Genomic DNA, 20127 nt, shown 5'->3' with positions numbered 1-20127 from the left:
ACATAGGTTTCTCAGGCACTGTAGGGGTGAAAAGACTGCTGGCGAGACCTGACAGATAAGGGAAGCCCAAGAGATCTGGTTGTGAGTCTGCTCCCTCAAAAACACTTGACCACCCTGTCAGCCCTATCACCAAATAGGCAGGAGCTGTTGAAGGGCAGCTGTACCTCTGAGAACCACAAGGCATGGCGATAGTGGCCCAAGAGGCATGCAGTGTTTACTGACTGGAAGGCTAGGCTGGTGGAAGAAAAGATGCACTTCACAAATGTGTCTGGCTTCTTGGATTCCCTGTCTGGTGGAGTGCACTGGAACACATTTAGGTTGACCTTAGAGGTTGAGGCTTGCTCCACCAGGCTCTCAGGGAAGGGATGCTGGGAGAGGAAGGCTGGGTCTCCTGGGGCGGGACAGTGATGTTAGGGCAATGGCTTCAGGCAATTATGCAGTGTACAGCAGATCTTGTACAAGGTTTGGCTCAGGCCCCACAGGAGAATGTCGGTGAAGGCATAATTAGTAAAAGGAAGTAAGGGCTCAGCCGAGCGAGCTCCTTGACTTTGACTGCTTGCATACAATCTGCATACACATCACAGTGGTGAAGGATGTGCCTTCCTCCAAAACGTGGCCCAGAATCGAATTCATGCCAGAGTCTGGAGAAGTGTTCAGCCCCATGGCATCACCCATCTCCTCATACCAGGTCTCAGCCAGATCTGGGTTATCCACCAAAGGACCAAACCCTTCCTCCTCATCTCCTCTTGCAGGGAGGAAAGCGTCATAAATTGTCTTAAATTCCAGTGGTAGGTATGGCCTGATCTTCACCAGCAGTGGCATCGGGCAGCGCAGCCTTGTAGTTTGGCCTGGTGCAGCGCTGGGACGGAGGGCGCCAGGGATGGAAGAAGGCACCCGTGTTTGCATCGGCCTGGGTTCAGCTGGCGTTGCAGGTAAACCCATCAGCGGTAACCCAGCCTGCACCTTGTGGCTATCTGGGGTCTGAAGGCACTCCAGAAGGATTTGGTGGCCCACAGATGGCCTGCATGGTGTCCAAGAACTTGTTTAGTTGGGCAGGGGTCGATCTGTCTTCAGAAAACTCTGGGTAACGCAGAGTGGGCCATGATGCTGGTTCCGCAGGTGGAGTGCGGAATGGAGCCTACAAGCACGACATTAGGAAAGTGAAGTTGAATAAAGTTTCAACTACTTTTTCTTGTGCTTCTTTGACTTACCCGACATGGAGGACGAGGTCTTTGGAAGCAAAGACAACTGTCTTCAAGAACAGCTCCAAGAATGGCCCCGGGGATGACCCCCAAGACCTGGACCACAACAGTGAGTAGTAGTCTTCTGCTGCACTGCTAGGAGGTTCATCACCTGCTCATGAATTTCCAATGGGTGCATGGACTTACACTTGGCACAGGCCTTGGAGTCGTGACTCGACACCAGAGACAGACCAAGTGGAGATCAGGCACTGACATTTGTCATTGACATTCCCCATAAGGCTTAAACCCAGTAGGTGTAGAGGGGGACAGGTCCCTAGCACGCTGGGAGCAATTATGTTGCAAAAAGGTGGTCAAAAAATGACTTAGGTAGCCCTCCGGATCCACACTCTTGGCACGGAAAGAAAGGAACTGATGTCAGTGCATTGGGGTGGCGCTTATATGGGCACTGCAGCTTCGCTTCTGACATGACCAACATGGAGTCGATCGACACCACCTACCCCTGTGCAGAAGTACTGCTTACGATTTCCTGAATCCATCCTGACGCCTGTAAAATATTCTAAGGTTAGGAATCTGTGGTTAGAAGTCTGTGTCAGAATTGCATTAATATAGTGTTTACTACCCTAAACAAAGCATTGAAGCACTTTACTACGGGCACCATTCTACTCCAGTTACCAAGTTAGCGGTTAGATGAATGGTTATTGGGATAAATTAACCTTGTGCTCTTGAGAGGAAACTATTCCATGCATTTATTCCAGTTTCTTTGCAGTAGATTAATTTGTTAGAAGTTACATGTGATCATGTAAGGTGTTGGTTGGATGAAGCAATAGGTTTAGATGAGATTAGTTACTGTTGAGATGCAGTTATCTGGTTTCAGGCTGTAATTTGAGGTGAGGTGCGGGCAGTTTGCAGAATTACCATAATAGAGAGTAAAGCAAAAAGGTATGCATCTTAGAATATGCTGTGTTCAGCAAAAGTAAGGCATGTGAGGAGGTCTATAAGGATTTGGTAATTCGACAGAAAGTAAGGAGAAAGATCAATCGCTAGTTTTGAGTCAAGTTCAGTTTTGTGTGCAGGATTTTAGGAAAATAAAAAGCTTTGAGAAGGTATGCAGTCTGAGAAACTAGAACTGTAGAAGGAAACGAAAACATTAGTATGTGAGATAGGATATTACAGTAGCGCCTATATATTTATTATCCATCAATCACACAAGGGATGTACATTCACAGAGGCAGCAGGCTACACCGAGATATGTCTGCACACCAACGAAAACTTAAATGCATACTTGTGCAAAGATTTTACTTGGCCATTTATGGGAAAGAATTAAAATTAAATGTATGACTGAATAAGTAACTAGGCCTGGGCAGAGTTTGTTCAACTCTGCGAAATGACCAAAAAACTCTGCGGCGCTACATGAAGCGCCGCAAGTGGTGGAGTGCGTTAGGTCGCACTGTTCACGCTGATTTTTAGCACCGGGTATTTGTCCCACGCTGAACAATCAGCATGAACGGCACCATGCACAGCGCAAGACGGTGCTGCTTCTTTTTTCTGCTCAAGTAGATTTTCTACTCGAGCAGCAGCTTCCTCAATGCAGACGGAAGGTTTCTCAGCACAAGCGATAGAGACCTTCGGCGACTCCCCTCATTGAGAAATCTCACTAGGAGGCGGTCTGGAGTAAGATTTCCCTCACTCGCGCTCACCAACTTAACTCTGGCAAGCGCTAACGATGAAAAAACTTGGCCATTTGCATCCAGTTACAATTCAAATGGGTGAGCCAATCCGCACTTTTGCTAATTTGGGTCCGTCTAATTTAATTACACATCTACTGTGAAGATACTTTACAAGCCTGGTGGTGGTTATACTTCAAAATAACATTGAAGCACAGGTGAACAAATGGTACAAGTAGGGGGAATAAGGGAGTATGCTCCCATTGTAAAAATTGAAAACGCATCTCAGGGTGAGAAGAGGTGGCCTTAAAGAAGGAGTAGACAGTGGGCTGCAAGGGCCCCACATGGGAAGAAGAGAGCAGCTGCGGTGGGACCTTAAAAGGTAAAGAAGCTTCGAGGAAAGCCACGGTGAAGGTTGGGGTTAAAAACACTGTGTTCTTTGGCGATCTATTGGGTTCACACTATAAGGGTCCACCTGTATCTGTGACAGATAGTGTGACTTGTGTGTGGTTTGTTAAACTACAGATACAGCAGTTTGACCCACATTTAGAAGCGTGTCTCCCGGTACCGGTGAAAAATAGTTTAGAATGTAGTGAAATGTGCAAAAAACGCCATCACTGAACTCACATATCTGCATTAAAGAACAACCGGAGGTTTGCTGCACCATTGCAGGGCAAACAGGTATTAAACAGTATTAAAAGAAGCGCAAATCTTTTACGAGTAAGGTTAACTTTTTAGGACGGATGACTGCCTCATTCATAATCTGTACATTATTTAAGAGCCCAAAAATTGGACTGGAAGGATTTGTAAAACTAAAATGTAATAAATATTTTGATTGGCAATAGTTTATTTCGGTTTTACTCATCTGGAGGCCAGAGATGGGGGCAGCAATAACATGCAGCACCTCAGAGTAATGTATAAAACAGACTGTCATGGCTATCTTTATTCAGAACAGAATCATACATATATTTAGTACGTTTTGGTTTGCATGCATTTACAGCAAACTATATTTGTGTGTGAATCATGCATGTGGAAAGAACCTGTCTTCGATCCAATTAAACGATGAATGCCAGGGAAGTCAATGGCCATTATTATTTTAGGCAACACGATTTAGGGGCATTTTTTTTTTGTTGGTAACAGTATAAATGCTCCTGTACTCTTAACATCACTAATTTCCCAGAGTTAGTGGCTAGAAGTTGAACTTTGGCTCCTGAAGCCATGCTGGTTTCTCATGTATGCTCAACTAAAACACTAGTGGAACACCATGTCATTCCCATTCCACAGTAATGTTCAGATTGTTGAATAGCGGACTGGAGGAAAAGGTACTGCTCAGGCTCAACAGCAATACAACAGGGACGGGCCTCTTCAGCAAAGATGCCTCTCTCTGGTTCCAGGGTTGGTGACTCGCTAAGCTACTGCCGACTCCTTGCCTATCTGACGCAGTCGGAAACCTGGGCATCGTGATCGACAGCAGTATCTTCATGGCTCATCAAGTCAACACAATCCCTTCCACCTGCACCCTCACACTAAGACTCCTCAGAAAAAAATATTCAAATTGCTCACTCTGGACAGTCGCAGAATCCTCACACAAGCCCTTGTCACTAGCAGGCTCGACCACGAGAATGCCCTGTACAATGGGATCACCGGCCAACTCTCAAAAGGGTACAAGTTGTACACATCGCAGCCACAAGCATTCCTCTCAGACCCCCACACTGCGCACATATCCAAACACCTCAAAGACCATCACTGGCTCCCAATCCACAAACATGCCCTTTCAGACTTCTCTCTCTCACACACACACACACACACTAACACACTGCCCCCCCTTTTTTTTTTTACAAAGCAGTACACAGCCAAGGGCTAGCATACCTCAACAACCACATCATTTTCCAACCACAACAGATACCTTCAGTCGGCCATCCTGTTCCTTTCCCATGTCCAACAAAGTCGGAAACTGTCCCTACAGGGCCCCCAAAAAACACTTCAGTGTATTTGTTGCCAAAATGGGTGGAAAATATTGTTTTAAACGATTATTTTGAACATATTTAGTACCCAAGTTTAGTTGGTTGCTTATGTTGATATAAGCACACTTTTATTTCAGTTACTTTGTTGTATTTTAATGTGTGTTTATAAGGCCCCTGAGGTACGAAGTGTAATTAAGGAGAACTTCTATGGTGTACTCGCCCACACCTGAATAAACAAATCTCCCAAAACGTAGGTCATGTGGAGCAGAAACTGGTCTTTTGACATACTGACGAACACAGCCTCTTAGAGGCCATTTGTGGACCTACAGCATCAATCTAGTTGACTGAAGCCACATCTGCTGCTCAGGTAAGTGGAGATGGAATGGGGAAAAAGGCACCAAAAATTAAACCTGCCCCTCTCCAGCCCTTCGTTATCTAGAGCCAGGCACTGGCTAATTCAAATGGTACGTTTCTCCTCTTAACCTCCATCTTTTAATAAAAAGGTTCCAAGCAGGTAGATTCGGGTGAGATCAGGTATAAGGTAGCCAGAGCGGACTCGAGGCTTCAGGTAACCGTTATTGGAAAAGGGAACAATCCAACGAAAGGATGTCCATTGAAATGTAAATGTCTTTATTTTAAAGATGATATAAGCTGTAAACTTAGTGAATAATGACATTCACGTTCACTCTTAGAAACCAGTTGTCTTTAACCACACCTTGCCCGCATCTTTGCCTTTGAACTTGTCCCGAGCCCCGCTAGCTTTTGGCAAGGTTTGCTCTAAACAAATACCACATACATTGATACCTCCAAGGCGACGCTGTACTGAGCAGGACGCCGCAAATGGCATTCAGATGCGTGTAGAGGTCATAGAGATATGGCGCTTTGAAGTCCCGACTTGTGTGAGCTTTTTGTGCCTCCGCCCATGCCCATGGCGGCATCAGGACGGAAAAGTCAACCATGATCAGAAGGAGAGCAGTTTACATTGATAGAAGCACACATACAAGGTATTTTTTGCAGTTGCTTTACTTGAAACGTCTAACCTACGGGGGGAAATAAATAATGTTAAAATAACCGCATAAACTAAGAAGGATTTATTTTTCAAATATCTTTATTGATTTTGACATTTAAAGAAGATCAAAAACTCCATCCTTTACTTTGGTTACATGTATTGATCAACTCCCTAGCTGCCCTCAAAAGTGGGACATGCGAGAAATATCTTGGCTTGGTAGGAAATCAGACACAAAATTAACTTTTTACCAGGTCTCCTGTATATATGCCACACACTTCCTTACTTTTGAGAAAGTTCACTGTTAAAACTATGAAGTTTAAACTAATTAATTTCTCCTGAAATAACAACTCGTCTAAGAAACAGAAATGGCCACAAGGGTGTGTTCGGATTTCGAATGTCAGCTATTATAGAACAGTAATTAAAGGTGGACGAGCCAACAAGTTAAGAGGGATAACCTAGCCGTGGGCCAGCTCTGGCTCTAAGCCCTGAAAATGTGCGCCATGTAAATTGTGCAACAGACGTCCTGTGCCCGATTTTTGTACAACTCACTTCCTCCACTCACATTTAAGAGGTGGGCCAGTGAAATAAAATATTTTCCTAGGATCATGCAGTTTGGTCAAGCAGAGAAGCTGGGATTGATCCCAGGTTTCCTAGTGTCACAGTATGCAGTTCAGGCACTAGATGCACATCTTTTTCCCCTGTTTTTTTTTTATCAAAGATTCGTTTTTTCTCTTTTGTGTTTGGCGCATTACATTACAGAGTAAACATTGGGCAGAGGCTACTTGATGGGCTTGACTTGTTTAGGGCTAAAAGGTATTGTGCCTGCTATTTCCGGACGGTCCCTCATTACTAGAGTGCGTATTAACGGCGTGTGTACCACCTCTTTGTATCATGTGGTTGAAAAGCCTCAACCATCCAGAATTAAAGCTCTATTGACTAGAAAGCTAGAACCACACAACACTCAGCAGCCAGACTCACGCTGGACCTCCCTCCCTGCACTCACATCATCCTCCACCTCATAGAGCTCCACGGGCTCCCAGTTCACAAACTTACACATTTCAGACTTCTCAAGCACTCATACAAAGCATAATGCATCACTGGCCCACATACCTCCCCAAATGCATAAACTTCCACAAACCTGCCCGGCATCTCCGCTCAGCCATGTCACTGAGTTTTGCAGGTTTGTAAGAACATTTAGAGAAGAATAGTTCACCCTTTCTTACAACTTGGCCAGATTTGAACCAGTTACAGTAAAACTGCACTTTATTTTATTATAAGTATTTCATCATTGTCCTTTTACTGATTAGTCCGCTACGATAAACTTTGCTCTAAGGCCCTAATCCCAACACCCTTTCTGGCTGATTGTGTAAACTGAGCTATAATTGCTTCAATAGCCAAGTGTACTTTCTGCAGATGCATTCCTGTTATTTTTACATTTGTTTCAAGCATGTTCATTACAATACAATATCTCTTATTTGTTTTTGTTTTTTAATTTTGTTATACCATGCCCGGTGTCTCCCAACACCTCCTGCAAGGTTAGAAGACTTGTTTAATCTCTGCCCATGAACATGCTTTGCCAAGGTGAGACCAGAATTATTGTTTTGATGACAAATAGAAAAGTAAAGCAACTCCCTATAAATATAGGAATCCTGTGCTTGTTGCTGTGTATAGATAGCATCGTTCGAGTTTTTCCAAACAATATATGTAGATCCGGTCAGCCTATTAAAATCTGTCTTTCTGACTATATGGATCAGTCTATCATGCAGATGTATATCAACTCACCAAAATACCAAGAGAGCAGAATGTAGATCAGGCACCCTTTTAACTCTGTGGATGTCGGAGGGCAACTCCTTGCCTCTGCTAGGCTCTCCTGCAGCCTCCATTTTGCCACTGTGGAACTAAAGAGAGAGCAGTGTGTGAAAACTATATAAAGAAACCGAGACTCTTTTCTCCGAGACTCTTTTCTCACTTTCAATTCCGCTGCTACCTTCGTTTCCTCTCAGATCAGGGTTTGCACCTTCTTCGCCTGATTCGTGCCCGTAGCTGAGGGATGATGTAAGAACTTGCTTTGTTTCCAATCTATGAGCTGCGTCGTTTCTCGTGGAAGATTATTATTGTATTTCTCTCACGCGGGCACCTCCTATTGACAAAACTAGTCTGCATTTTAAAAGACGATAATCGGTTGCCAACAGGACAGGGGCGTAACAAAGCCCCCCGCAGCGCCAGCGGTGCAGGAGGGTGGGAGGGAGGGTGGGAGGGAGGGTGGGAGGGCCCTTAGGCCACTGACTGTGTCCTGGGGGGAGGGGAAGGGGCCCTGTAGGTACTTTGCCGGGGCCTCCTTTAAGTTTCGTTATGCCACTGCAACAGGGTCAAACTTCCCTTCTAAACGGAATAACAGCGACCTCTGGAACAAGTGCATGACATTGCAAGGATCCATTTTACGCTACTGAGCCATGACCGGAAGACATCCACGCTGTACTTGAATGTCCGTATCCTTTCACAAAGCGACATGCAGTTTCGTAAACCAAGTTTTCTAAGCAACGCTTTCTTCACTATTAGACAAGCTTATTTTGCAACTCTTTGAAATGCCTGTTCCCAATTTTACAGTTTGCACTTTGAAAGGCAGGGTTATGGGGCAGGCTTTCAAAAATGTGCCTCTTTGTCCGCTGAGCATCTTTTCATCTCCAAGAAAACTGCTACTTTGGCGCTCACAACAGTCTTAATTTTTTTGCTGCAACATTTTACATGAAATTTCACAAAACCCTAATTTTCTTCTCAATTGAGGATTTACTAAATTTCTATGAATATTTTTTTTTTCTTTTTCTGAGTTCCTTTTCGGACATTTTCAACATCTGCTTGAAAATGTATAGTTTTTCTAATTACGGTGTGGTGTAATAGGACTGATGTCTCTCGCTTTCTAAATAACGGGAACTTCATGAAGTTTGGAAAAGGGTTATGCAAATAAATAGTATTTGGTGATCTCAGACCTATTCCAAATACATGCAACATATCTAGCAATTCATGCAATGGTAAATACTTAGATCATTTTGAAGGGCTAAGAATGGCTCATCTTGTAGCTTGTACCTTTTTCTTCATTGGGGGAATCCTTTCATTCCAAAGTAATTTTAAGTCATTTCAGTCACTTAGAGCTTCATACCGCACCTGTGTTTCTAAGCACTGTAAATAACCGATCTTTAAAAGTCGTGGAGCATAATATTTCCCACAAGTTCATGGCTTTTTATTCAAAATTTTCCATAATTGTTTCCTATATGTTAACAATGACCTCCCCTGTGCTAGTGGAAACATTCTTTCAGGGTACCCCCTTATGCCAAGAATTACATAGAGTATGCCAGTATCAAAATATTGTCATTGCTGCTTTCCATATACCACAAGTAACCCCTATTAAAAAAAAAATTACTGACACTATGCCAGAGCTGGCGTTTTATCATGATTTGCTTTCCCCAAACCCCAGTATAGTATACCATGGCTGTTCTCCCTGAAATCAAGAATTGCCTCCAGTATGCTCTGACCAGCATTTTACCATAGTGTCCCTGTAAGCCAAGTATTACTTCCAGTATTTCAGTATCTGCATTTTATAATGGATGCCTTTTTTTATGCTAAGAATTACTTCCAGTGTGACAACACCAGCATTTTGCCACAGGTGCCCCCATGCCAAGAATTTCCTCAAGTATGCCATCACCAGCAATTTTCCACAAATGTCCCTATACAAAGAATCATTTTCAGTACGTTGGGTCTACATTTTACCATTGGGTAGCCTCTCTTATGTCAAGAATTACCTTCAGTATGATAGCCACAGTATGTTCCCATTGGTGCCCCACAATCGAAAAAGTATCTTTATGTCATGTTCAGCAGCAGGCTCACAAGTATAAAACACATTTCAGACACACTCGTACTCGCACTCAACCACTTTCACACTCCCTCCATCATTTTCTTATGCTCACTCCCTCACTTACTCACACTTTCCAATTTAATCATGCTCACTCCCTTTTGCTGTCACTCGCCCACCTGAACACAGGTTCTCATTCCCATACGCACACTTCCACTCACTGTTCCACACTCACACCTCTTGATGCATGGGTGTTCTGGTTAAAAAACATTGGAACAAGGAGCCATGATTTCTAACAAGGAGCCAGACAGGGCAGCAGGGCCAGAATTACAAAGAAGAAGAACCACCTTAATTTCTGTCCCAGCATCTTGATAGGAGTGGAAGCATATCCGTTTCGAAGCTGGAACAGTTCTTGGGATCCTGCCTCTGCTGCTGTGGTACATCATTAGCCTCAGGGATGCTCTGACATGCATCCTGATAGACCTGCTCTAGCAGTTAAATTGAGCTATCTGAAGCATGAATTTATGCTAAAATAGATTGTTCGTGAGTGAGGGGATCATATTTGAGTTACGCCCTTCAGATATGCACAATCCAAGCATCTAACTACAGATTCCATGTTTTTAAATCACACCCTGTACATGGATTCTGCCCAGGTGCGGACTGAGATAAAAAAAAATAGGCCGGGCACTAAAATAAAAGTCACCCATTTGTGAACCATGGGCAGTGTCTGATTGCCCCATAGGCCAGTCCAACCGTGATTGTGCCTCAGTCTAACACCCCCTCTTCCTCTTATAAGAAGGCCCTAGATGAAGTAAAAAGGGCTGACTTGTGAAGTACTCTTGAAAACACACAAGTTGTGTTTTTATGTACACTGCTAAGTTAAATCATTAGCAGTTGAAAACACAGTTGAGGGGAAGTAAATGGCGGACTGAGGAGGTGGTGCTGTGCCGTGATGCTTCTGTTAAGGATCCTGCACTCTGTCTTCTTATTTAACAAACTGTCTCCAGGTTTTCAAAGGATGCCAAACTCTTTGTTTTCAGTTACAGAACTTCCATTTCATTGTATTTTATGGCTGTATCTGAGACTCACCATCTCTGGAAATGATACTAATATTCTGGGATCTGAACTTAATTTGCAGTAACTTAAAGACGGGCATTTAATAAATGGATAAGTTACCTCCACTTGACCCGCCAATGGACACCATATATTGGGTAGAATGGTTATGCCTCGAGGAAACATAATCTGTGGCATCTTTCAAAGGGTACAGAGGATTTACCTCTGTTTTTGTTGTCTACCCTGTATACCACATTTCAGCTGTCCTCTTAGGCCTAAAGTGTTTTTTTGTTTGTTTACTATGTATCTACTCTGTATGTATAATTTGTGTAGCACTTTGTTTCTTAAAGCAAGTCATATAAGCACTCTGATTTTCCTCATCTTCTAGGAGTCTTTGAGTGGTTCAGTAAAAGCAAGTTACCTGTAAATTAGCCTGTGTGGAAGTTAAAATTGGGCCCACTAACTGATGGTTGGGCTCACAGTAGAAGTTTGGTGAGAGGCTTCTAGTCTAACATCTAAATAAAACTAGTATATCCCTTTTTGGGGGTCAGTTGAGTGCTCCTCCCACCAATGATTACTGCCAGAATCCTGCCCCAGGAGGTGGGCCCCAGTGTATTTTAAAGTCTGCTGCTTCTCTACTGTTTTCAGAATTCCTCCAGGGAGTGGCTAGCTCAGTGAGATAGTTGTTTTGCTGGAAATATCAAGTCACAGTTTATCAATGTGACTCAAAAGTTTACATTCTAAGATCAATAGGGCACAAAGCATTGAGTCCACTTCTAGTTAGGCCTCTTAACTACAGATCCGTAAAACTATTAGACTGGGAAAGGAAACTCAGTATGAAAAAAACGTAAAATATGACTCATTTGGAGATTAATGACCATCATTAGGTGCCTTGGGGTGTCCTTCACACCTGTAGCTGTGCAGTAAAACACTATCCCTAATGCTTTGAGATGGGAAGATCCGATCTGCGATATGACAGTGCTAAATTGCAGATCATGAAATGTACATATCTGCCTAAAATGGTGCCTTCGAAATAAACTCACCGTGCAAAATTAGCTGATGCCTTTGAACTGACAGGTTCACGTTTGTGAATGAGGTGAAAAACAGAGATTCTGCAACTCTCAAATGTGCAGTTAATCTTGTTGGCACAGATTACGCAAATGGTGATATTCAGTCTTTGGCAAACTCTTCCATTCTATGTGACTGCCGGTGTTCAGGAAACTGGTAAGTTGTTCAGTTGGCACACTTCGTCCGTAGTTGTCTATCAGCAGAAGGTACTGGGTGATAAGGACCAGCGTGCTTCAGTCTTTTTAAGTCATGGTGCGCTAGAAGCCCCTTCTTCAGCACAACAAAAGCAAAGTGGAATATGGGCTTTTTCTGGCCATCACGGGTGGCCATCCACCGCATTTGAATGAAGCACGATTGGATATGGAAATGTACACTGATCAAACGAAAATGATAATTGAAGCCAATTCTAAAACATTCTGTATAACATTCTTGGAAACAGTATTACAAAAATGCAGTGTAAAAACAAATCAACCTGCACTTCATCTATTTACTACGTTTCTCATCTAAAATGTACAGAAAGACTCTGTGGTTGGGAAAACTAACATGTATCATCATATACAGTATGTACTCAATGACATTCCTAATGTAAATTATACAATCTGTTCTTTTACAGATTATGAGTTTCATTCTAGTAACTTCTGTCAAGGTTACTGCAACCATGATCTCTTAGTTATTGTGGAGGTTTTAAGGACACAAAGGTTGGTTTGAGACTTCAGATGTCATGTATGCGTTTGCGATCAGTAAAGAATTTAAAAATCAGACCTATGTATTAACAGGTCAGTTTTTTGTATTCCCAGTCATGGTTGGAATTCGACATATGTCATGCATATTAATGAGGTAGGTTTCAGATTCCAAGTCACTATGGTTGGAGGTCATCACAGGAATGGTGGCCTGCTGGGGTCAGCAGTTCACCATGTCTGTGATTGCTTTTTAATGAAGCAATTTTTTTTAACGTAACCAGTTTTCCTTCAAGGACTGTATGTAAAAAAAATAAGTTTTTTTTTCTATTTGAAAGGAGGCAGTGGCTTATTGGAACATTTCATCCTAACGAACTTCTTTTTTTTAACAATCACAAATGATTTACTTTTCATCGTGAACAGGTTAGCACCTCCTTTGAGGCATCGGTAAAAAATCAATGGTTTGCAACAAAATTTCTGTTGAAAAACTTTGACACCTTGGATACCAAATCAGTACTGGAAGAGGCGTCTACAGCACATAAGAATTTTGTTTTTAATGGTCATCATATGCGTTGATTTGAAGTTTTTGTGACTGTTAAAAAGTCTTAGTCTATCTGACCCAGAGTTCCTACAAACTGACACAATAGAGAAAGACAGAGGGAGGGAATTCGGAATACAACACCGTTAGCAGGAAACCTACACTAGCAAAGGAAACAAATGTGAACTTAGGTAATGAGTAAATAATTGAAGGGGTACTTTTTTTTTTATAGACATTATTTTATTGTACTTCAGTACCAACAAGAACATTAAAAATATTCAACCATCAAAACATAAACAAAACAGCCATCTTTCTTTATGTTACATACAGTATTGGTGATTCCTCACATATCAACGTCCATTGCATAATACATCAGTTGAATGTACAGTCACGTATCCTCCCCTCCCAGATGTGTGAACTGCAACGCATGTATCTCAGCTGTCCCTCATTCCTCTGTCTCTGAAGCCACTTCCGTTGGGCCCTCCTTATGCTCCTCAAATTTAGTTAGTAGCATCCCGCAGGTTTGCAGATCTGCAATGACTCGGTCATCTCGCCTGCACTTATGAAGGTGTACTTCTCACGCCACCACCCATTCGCTAACATCTTGTTCCCAGCTCTCCTCACTGGGGCCTGCTTGTCTCTTACATGTAATGACAACTCTTAATTTCGCTAGTAATAGAGGTAGTTGCATGAATTTCCATGCCATCTTCCTGCCTTTGAGCTTCTTAATATCCCACAGCAGACAAGTCACTGGATCTAGCTCCACAGTCACACCCCTACTCTCGCCAACCGTCGCACCCCATTGTCCCAGAAAGAATGAAGTGGCAGACAGCGCCATGCTAAATGAAGGAAAGTTGCAGTTTGATTTGGACAGCGATGGCAACCTTCCATTCTGGCTGGATCTATTTGTGTAGCAGTACAGGAGTAACATATGTTAGGTGAATATAATTGAAGTGTATCAATTTTAAACGTGCATTGCGTTATCTCAACTGAACCAGTGCACAGACCCTTTGCCACTGCACGTCCCCTAGTGGTGTTCCCAGGTACTCCTCCCACTCCGTCCTGCCTTGTTTATCAGCAAACATAGAAGTATATATTTGTGAAGCCAAATGTCCGAATCACCCTCGTTCTCGCACAGAACAAAAAAGATGTAGGTGGGATGCCCGTATGCGCGGGCCACACCTCACCCACTATGTCCACTATACTGGACGGGAGGAATTGTCCATGTCCTACATCAAAAGCTTCTTGGGCCGCCTCAAATGAGATGAATACCTCATTGGGATAGAGGTCGCAAAGTGTCTCGCAATTCCCCTCTCGCCATGCACTGACAAAGGAATTCTTTGGAATGGTTTTATAGGTGGTTTGGCAGCTATTGAGGTGTTTTCTTATGAATGTAAATTAAGCATCAAAATCTTGAATTTATACCTCTCCTCAAATCGGTGCTGTTCACTGGATTTAATTCTGGCTGTTATGTGGTTTCTTTTTTTGCATTTAGAATCACTATGGATGCTTCTTACTGCAATAAAGGCAGCAGTGCTATTATAGCGTGGGACAGTATATGGCCAATAAAATAACTTAAGAACAGAGACTAAACATTACGCTTTCAACAAGTTTGGTTAATTACACAGAACTTGGGACATTCAGTTTACAGATTACTCCTTTATGTTTGAACAATGTGGGCCAAATTCACCAAAAAGTAGCAATACTGCACCTGTAAAAGTAATGTGTGTGTAGATTTACTGCTTTTTGAATTTCACTAGTTTCCAGAAGTATGTCTGGAAAAGTTGTGCCATGAACAGGTTTCCAGCATACCACTTGGAATGTCATGTGACATGAGTTAGACCTGACAGCCATAGGTTGGTCTTCCCCCAACATTTTACCTGGCTCCCTCCATTTTTCTGATCTAGTTTTTGCTAGTTTTAGGACTCTATGCACTTTAACACTGGTAATCAGTGCTAACGTGTTGTGCTTCTCCCCTACACATGGTAACAATGGTTCCTGCCCATTTGACATATTTAATTTACCTATAAGGCCCATAATAAAGAGCACTATATGTGCCCAGGGTTTGTAAATTAAATGCTTCTAGTGGGCCTGCAACACTGATTGTGCCACTCACATAAGTAGCCCCTTAATCATGTCTCAGGCCTGCCATTGCAAGACCAGTGTGTGCAGTTTCACTGTCACTTCAACTAGGCATCTGAAACTACCTGACAAGCCTTGAACTCCCTTTTTATTACATATAAGTCACACCTAAGGTAGGCCCTAGGTCGCCCATAGGGCAGGGTGCTATGTAACTAAAAGGCAGGACATGTACTTATAGGTTTTACCTGTCCTGGTAGTAAAAAAATCCCAAAGTCGTTTTTCACTATTGTTAAGCCTGTTCTTCTCATAGGCCAGCATTGAAAATTCCCTTATATACTTGCAAGTGGTAATTTCAGATCTGAAAGGAGTGGCATTGTCAGGTTTGGTATTGTGGGAATGGTTTTGAGAAATCCTGCTTACTGGTGAAGTTGTATTTAATATTATTGTTTTAGATATGCCACTTTTAGAAAGTAGGCATTTCACTGCACTTACTGCTGTCTGTTCCATACAGCCTATCTCCAACCCCGTCTGGTCTGTGTTGGTTGACAGCTCCCCTAGTGCATTCTACCCAGACAGCCATAAACACAGGATACTCAGCTGCATCTTCATTCATCTGCATACTGATGGACCTTCCTGGGCAGGAAGGGTCGAGGGACTCTCACTAATATTCCAAAGGCTAGTGGCCTGACCTCACACATAGGACTGATAACCCTCTACAGATCTAATGGCAGACAGGATTGGGTTCAATGGGGAACTGGTGCACTTCAAAATCACTCTTTGAAGTTTCCCCCACATCAAAAGCACATTTGAGTATATATACTGGGTCTGTGAACCCCCTCAAATCAGACACTTCTGGACCTACAACTTGACTCTGTCAGAGGGACTGCCGCGCTGTCCAGAGGACTCACCTGGACTGCTTTTCTGGAAGGACTGTTCTCCTACTATTTGCCCTGCTGCCCCCTGACTTTGCTGAAAGGACTTGGCCTTTCCCCATAAGTGATGTCCAAGGACTTGGACTGAGCTTGCTTCCCGTTAAGAATCCTCAGGGCCACCAAAGACTTCATCTGAGAGAGAAATTCCACAGTGCTGGAAAATCAACGTAACACCTGCACAATTCGATCCAAACCCTGCAGCATCGAAGCAGCACCTGTGTTGCAGCTGAAACTTTTGCCCCAGAGCCTACCAGATTGACACAGCGCCTGTTTCATCATCACAGCGCATTTGGATTTTCCAAGCATCGTCCCTGGGCGTCAAACTGTCTGCGTTCAAATTGCGGAACCAAGGCTGCGCACCCAGAAATTAACACATCAACTTTCCAGCGAGGAAAGCATCGAAGCATCACCTCCGTCATGCCAGAAAAACGGACGTACCACTTTGCTTTCCAATGCATCACCTTCCCTGTGGCCCTCTGTGTCGCTATTTTTGATGCATCCCAGGTACGGTGTGTAAAAAAGATACAACCATTGATTCCTATGGATTAAGGCTCACCTAAACATGATATCTTGACTTGACTTGTGCATATTGGATTTTTGTCATTTTGATCTTGTTTTATTCAGATAAATATTATCTATTTTTCTAAACTGGTGTGAAGTACATTTTGTGGTGTTTTCACTGTGTTACTGCATGAGTTATTGCACAAATACTTTACGCATCGCCTTCTAAGTTAAGCCTTCCTGCTCTGTGCCAAGCTACCGGAGGGTGAGCACAGGATAATTTAGGCTGTGTGACTGGTTTTGTGGTCCCTGCTTGGACAGGGTGCATGCCTCTGCCAAATACAGACCCAGTTTATAACAACATGGCTCTGGGGCACCCTCTTCCCCTTGTATAGTTTTACCTAGTTCTTAATTTGTGATACAATGAATGCAGGTGCCCAAAGTTTTGTTTAAAAGCCTGCACTTGGCACTATCAAAGGTCATGGTACCGAATAACAAAGTTGCATAGTCTTGATTCCAACCCCTGTCCTGCCCTCACTGCTTATCTCACTCTTTCAGGTTTCTTTTCATCCCTGCATTCTTCCCTTATAATTTTTTATGTCTTTCTCTTCCTCCTCCAAACCCTGTGTGTTTTTTCCTCTGATGTCTGAAGAAGACAAATAAGTATCGGGCCCCAGAAATAAGCACAATGAGCCACACCTGCAGCCACTGGCTCAAATTAAGCATGGAGCTTAGAGTTAAGCCCTGGTGTAACGGAGCCTGATGTGAAAAATAACTTTCCCTTTGTCTTTTTTAATCCGTTGGGAAAACATTTTCCCCATAGAGAAGTGCCTTCCCAAAGAACAGTCTAGGGGTGATCCATCCACTTTCCCATCCTGCAAGAGGAATGATTCCAGTTGTTGCCTGGCTCTCAGACCATTTCTAGGGTCTAAAAATGCCCGATTCTCTTTTTTTTAAATTGCCACAAACACACATTTCTGTGCATTAACAATCTCACAAAGACAGCCATGGCTTGTTCTGCACACTTCCCACCCCTTGCGTGGGAGTTACTACTGCACATTGACGCGTTTTCTCCTCCAGGTCAGGATTAAAAAATGCTTCCACAAAGGTCGAGAGGATTTTTGGACCCAGCGAAGAGTGTGGTTAACTAAATACAATAATTCCAATCTCAATCAATAGAACAACAAATTTAAAACCTATAACCAATTTGACAATGGAAACAAAACTCCAATCAATGAAAAGTTTCAAACCTTTATTATAACCACAAAGCCAAAGTCACATAAATAGTGTGCAATGTTAAATTTTACAAATAAATGAAAAACATAGGCTAGCCAGATCTGTGATACAAGTTTAATCTACTCAATGCCAATACCATTAAACATTCCAAAAGAATTACACATACAAGCAATGATATAATAAAGAAGCAGATTTCAAATCATTAGATGGTGACATGAGTCAAAACCATATCCACAGATCAATACATCAGTTTTTTTGGACGAGGATCTCCCTACAGCTATTGCAAATTAGGACAAGCATGTGTGGGAACAGGCTAACACATTCTGGCAAAAAGAAAAGAAGACAAAATAGTTTGGAAAAGTCATATATCTCGGGTTAGGTTAAACTAACTAAAAATCAAAATAAACAGGTGTCAGCATGCTAGACTAATTAAAATAAAGCAAAGGGACAAATAGTATCGCCACTGATTATACCTCTCCTGGGATCAGCAAAAAAGTCATCTTCGTCAGCAGAGCACTTCAGATTCTGAGGAATTCATCGGAAGCATCATCAGAGGAAAGTGCTGAACACCAAGCTGCACATCACGAACATGCAAGGAACAAGTTAAAAATACAAAATTTAAGAGGGGACTTAACAGAATAAGGATTAAGCAGAGACTTGACAGGATGAGGGCCAAGAGAAGACTTAACAGTAGCAGCATCAAGAGGGGACTAACTAAAAGTTGCAAAAGTCTCTCCCTAACTGGGAATTTCCAAAACTTTTGATTGGTTGATTGAATAGGACCCCATCTTGTAAAAAGAACAATACACAATGAAAATTAGAATACCCATTAGGTTTGAAACATCTCCAGATTCTCTCAGAGTAGGTGTGAAGTAATCTCTCCTTCCAGGTGATACCCGCAATAACTAGCAACTCTGTACATTAGTTGATACATTCCGAGATCTTCCCGTGGTTCACAACAGTTCCAGCGATTCACACAAGACCAAAATGATTGACCAATGGGAGTCTGTCTTAATGTTAAAATCTCCAGCTCTCGATGTACCAATTCCAAGGTCAATGAAGAAATGTACACATAATACAATAGAACTCTTTGTTAAACGTGTAAGACAATCCAATGGAAAATTTAGGTTAAAGGGAAAGAAATGATTCAGCTTTTTCATTACTATTGCAAATATAAAACTTCAGGCCTAGTTATGCTAACACAAGAAATTCAATGAATTAATATATCCAAAGCATTTTAATATTAATTGCAATCTCTGGTAACATAATACACTAAATATGACTGAGATATGCATTTATTTACTGCACACATGTAACTTTAGACTAACTCATATAAATCAACATAAATAATTATCTTCTACTCCTAATAATTCAGTCTAATGATTAATAATTCTCAAAAACATTTTATAAATCAGGTTAGCATTTTATTAAACATGGCATGACGTCTGACATGGTAGGCACGATGTCCACCAATTGTAGGCACAATGTCCACCACGAAACAAAACGTGTACACTTTAAAATACATATCAGTGCACCTCAGTTAGGTTTTCAGTGTAAATATAAAGTCACTTATGCTGACCTCTGTGCCACTAAAACCTTACTAACATTTTTCGCTCTAACACAATTCTCCACACATCAGAGAATCCACACTGCTAAACATTTTACACTTGCTATGATTCCTATTGTACATTCCTGGCCACCATTTACACTTGCTTTGATTCCTTTTGTAAATTCCTGGCAAGTGTAAATGAATGAATGTTCGGCTGTAAATATAAGGATAAGGCCGAACATGCCTTTTTGGTCGATCCAAAGTGTTGTACAGTCAGTATTACTTGGTGCTTCCAGAAAGATTTTTTTTTTTTTATTGGTATTCTTTATTAATGTAGACTATGGAGTTATATCCCAAACATGATTTTAGGACTGACTGTGTTTTTTTAAACTTTTTTTTCAAATGTACTATATTTAATTCTTATTGGATGTGGTTGCCCATTAACTCATTCTTCATAATACTTTTCACCTCCACTTGCTGTGGTGTGGGGAGATCCGGCCAGCCACTATATGGGCAACCCTGTTGTGGTTTGCATATACTTCCTATCCCATTTGTGTGCCCTGCCTGTCTGACTATAGAGAATGCTTAGACTGCTACTGATGTCATCATGGAATGTGGATGGTGTAAGCTTGTATGAGGAAAGTCAGTTGGAGGCTGAGAAGGGAAGCTATCCTGCATCTGGTGGGGCTATTATATTGATAAAACCTTGTTACCACAAGTACCTGAAGAACCTGCATGATATATGTCTGCTTCCTTTACTTTACAACAGACCCCTCCACTGCTCTTCTACAGCAACTGTTATTCC

At 42.2% G+C, this 20127-nt stretch overlaps 1 protein-coding gene and 1 long non-coding RNA gene across 6 annotated transcripts in view; one reads left to right on the top strand and one right to left on the bottom strand.

Moving 5' to 3' along the window:
* Positions 1-8099, bottom strand: part of LOC138258605 (uncharacterized) — a 40121-nt gene extending 32022 nt beyond the window's left edge. The window contains exons 1-2 of the long non-coding RNA XR_011198448.1: positions 7827-8099; positions 7622-7737 (exon numbers count right to left, since the gene is read on the bottom strand). This is a non-coding gene — a long non-coding RNA (uncharacterized lncRNA). The remainder of the gene's footprint in view (positions 1-7621; positions 7738-7826) is intronic.
* Positions 1-20127, top strand: part of MITF (melanocyte inducing transcription factor) — a 654150-nt gene that overhangs the window by 234213 nt on the left and 399810 nt on the right. The window lies entirely within an intron of this gene.

This window comes from Pleurodeles waltl, chromosome 9 (assembly GCF_031143425.1).
Source record: "Pleurodeles waltl isolate 20211129_DDA chromosome 9, aPleWal1.hap1.20221129, whole genome shotgun sequence".
Classification (NCBI taxonomy): domain Eukaryota; kingdom Metazoa; phylum Chordata; class Amphibia; order Caudata; family Salamandridae; genus Pleurodeles; species Pleurodeles waltl.
Note: the sequence above shows the minus strand (reverse complement) of the source record. Positions and strands in the feature narration are given on the sequence as shown.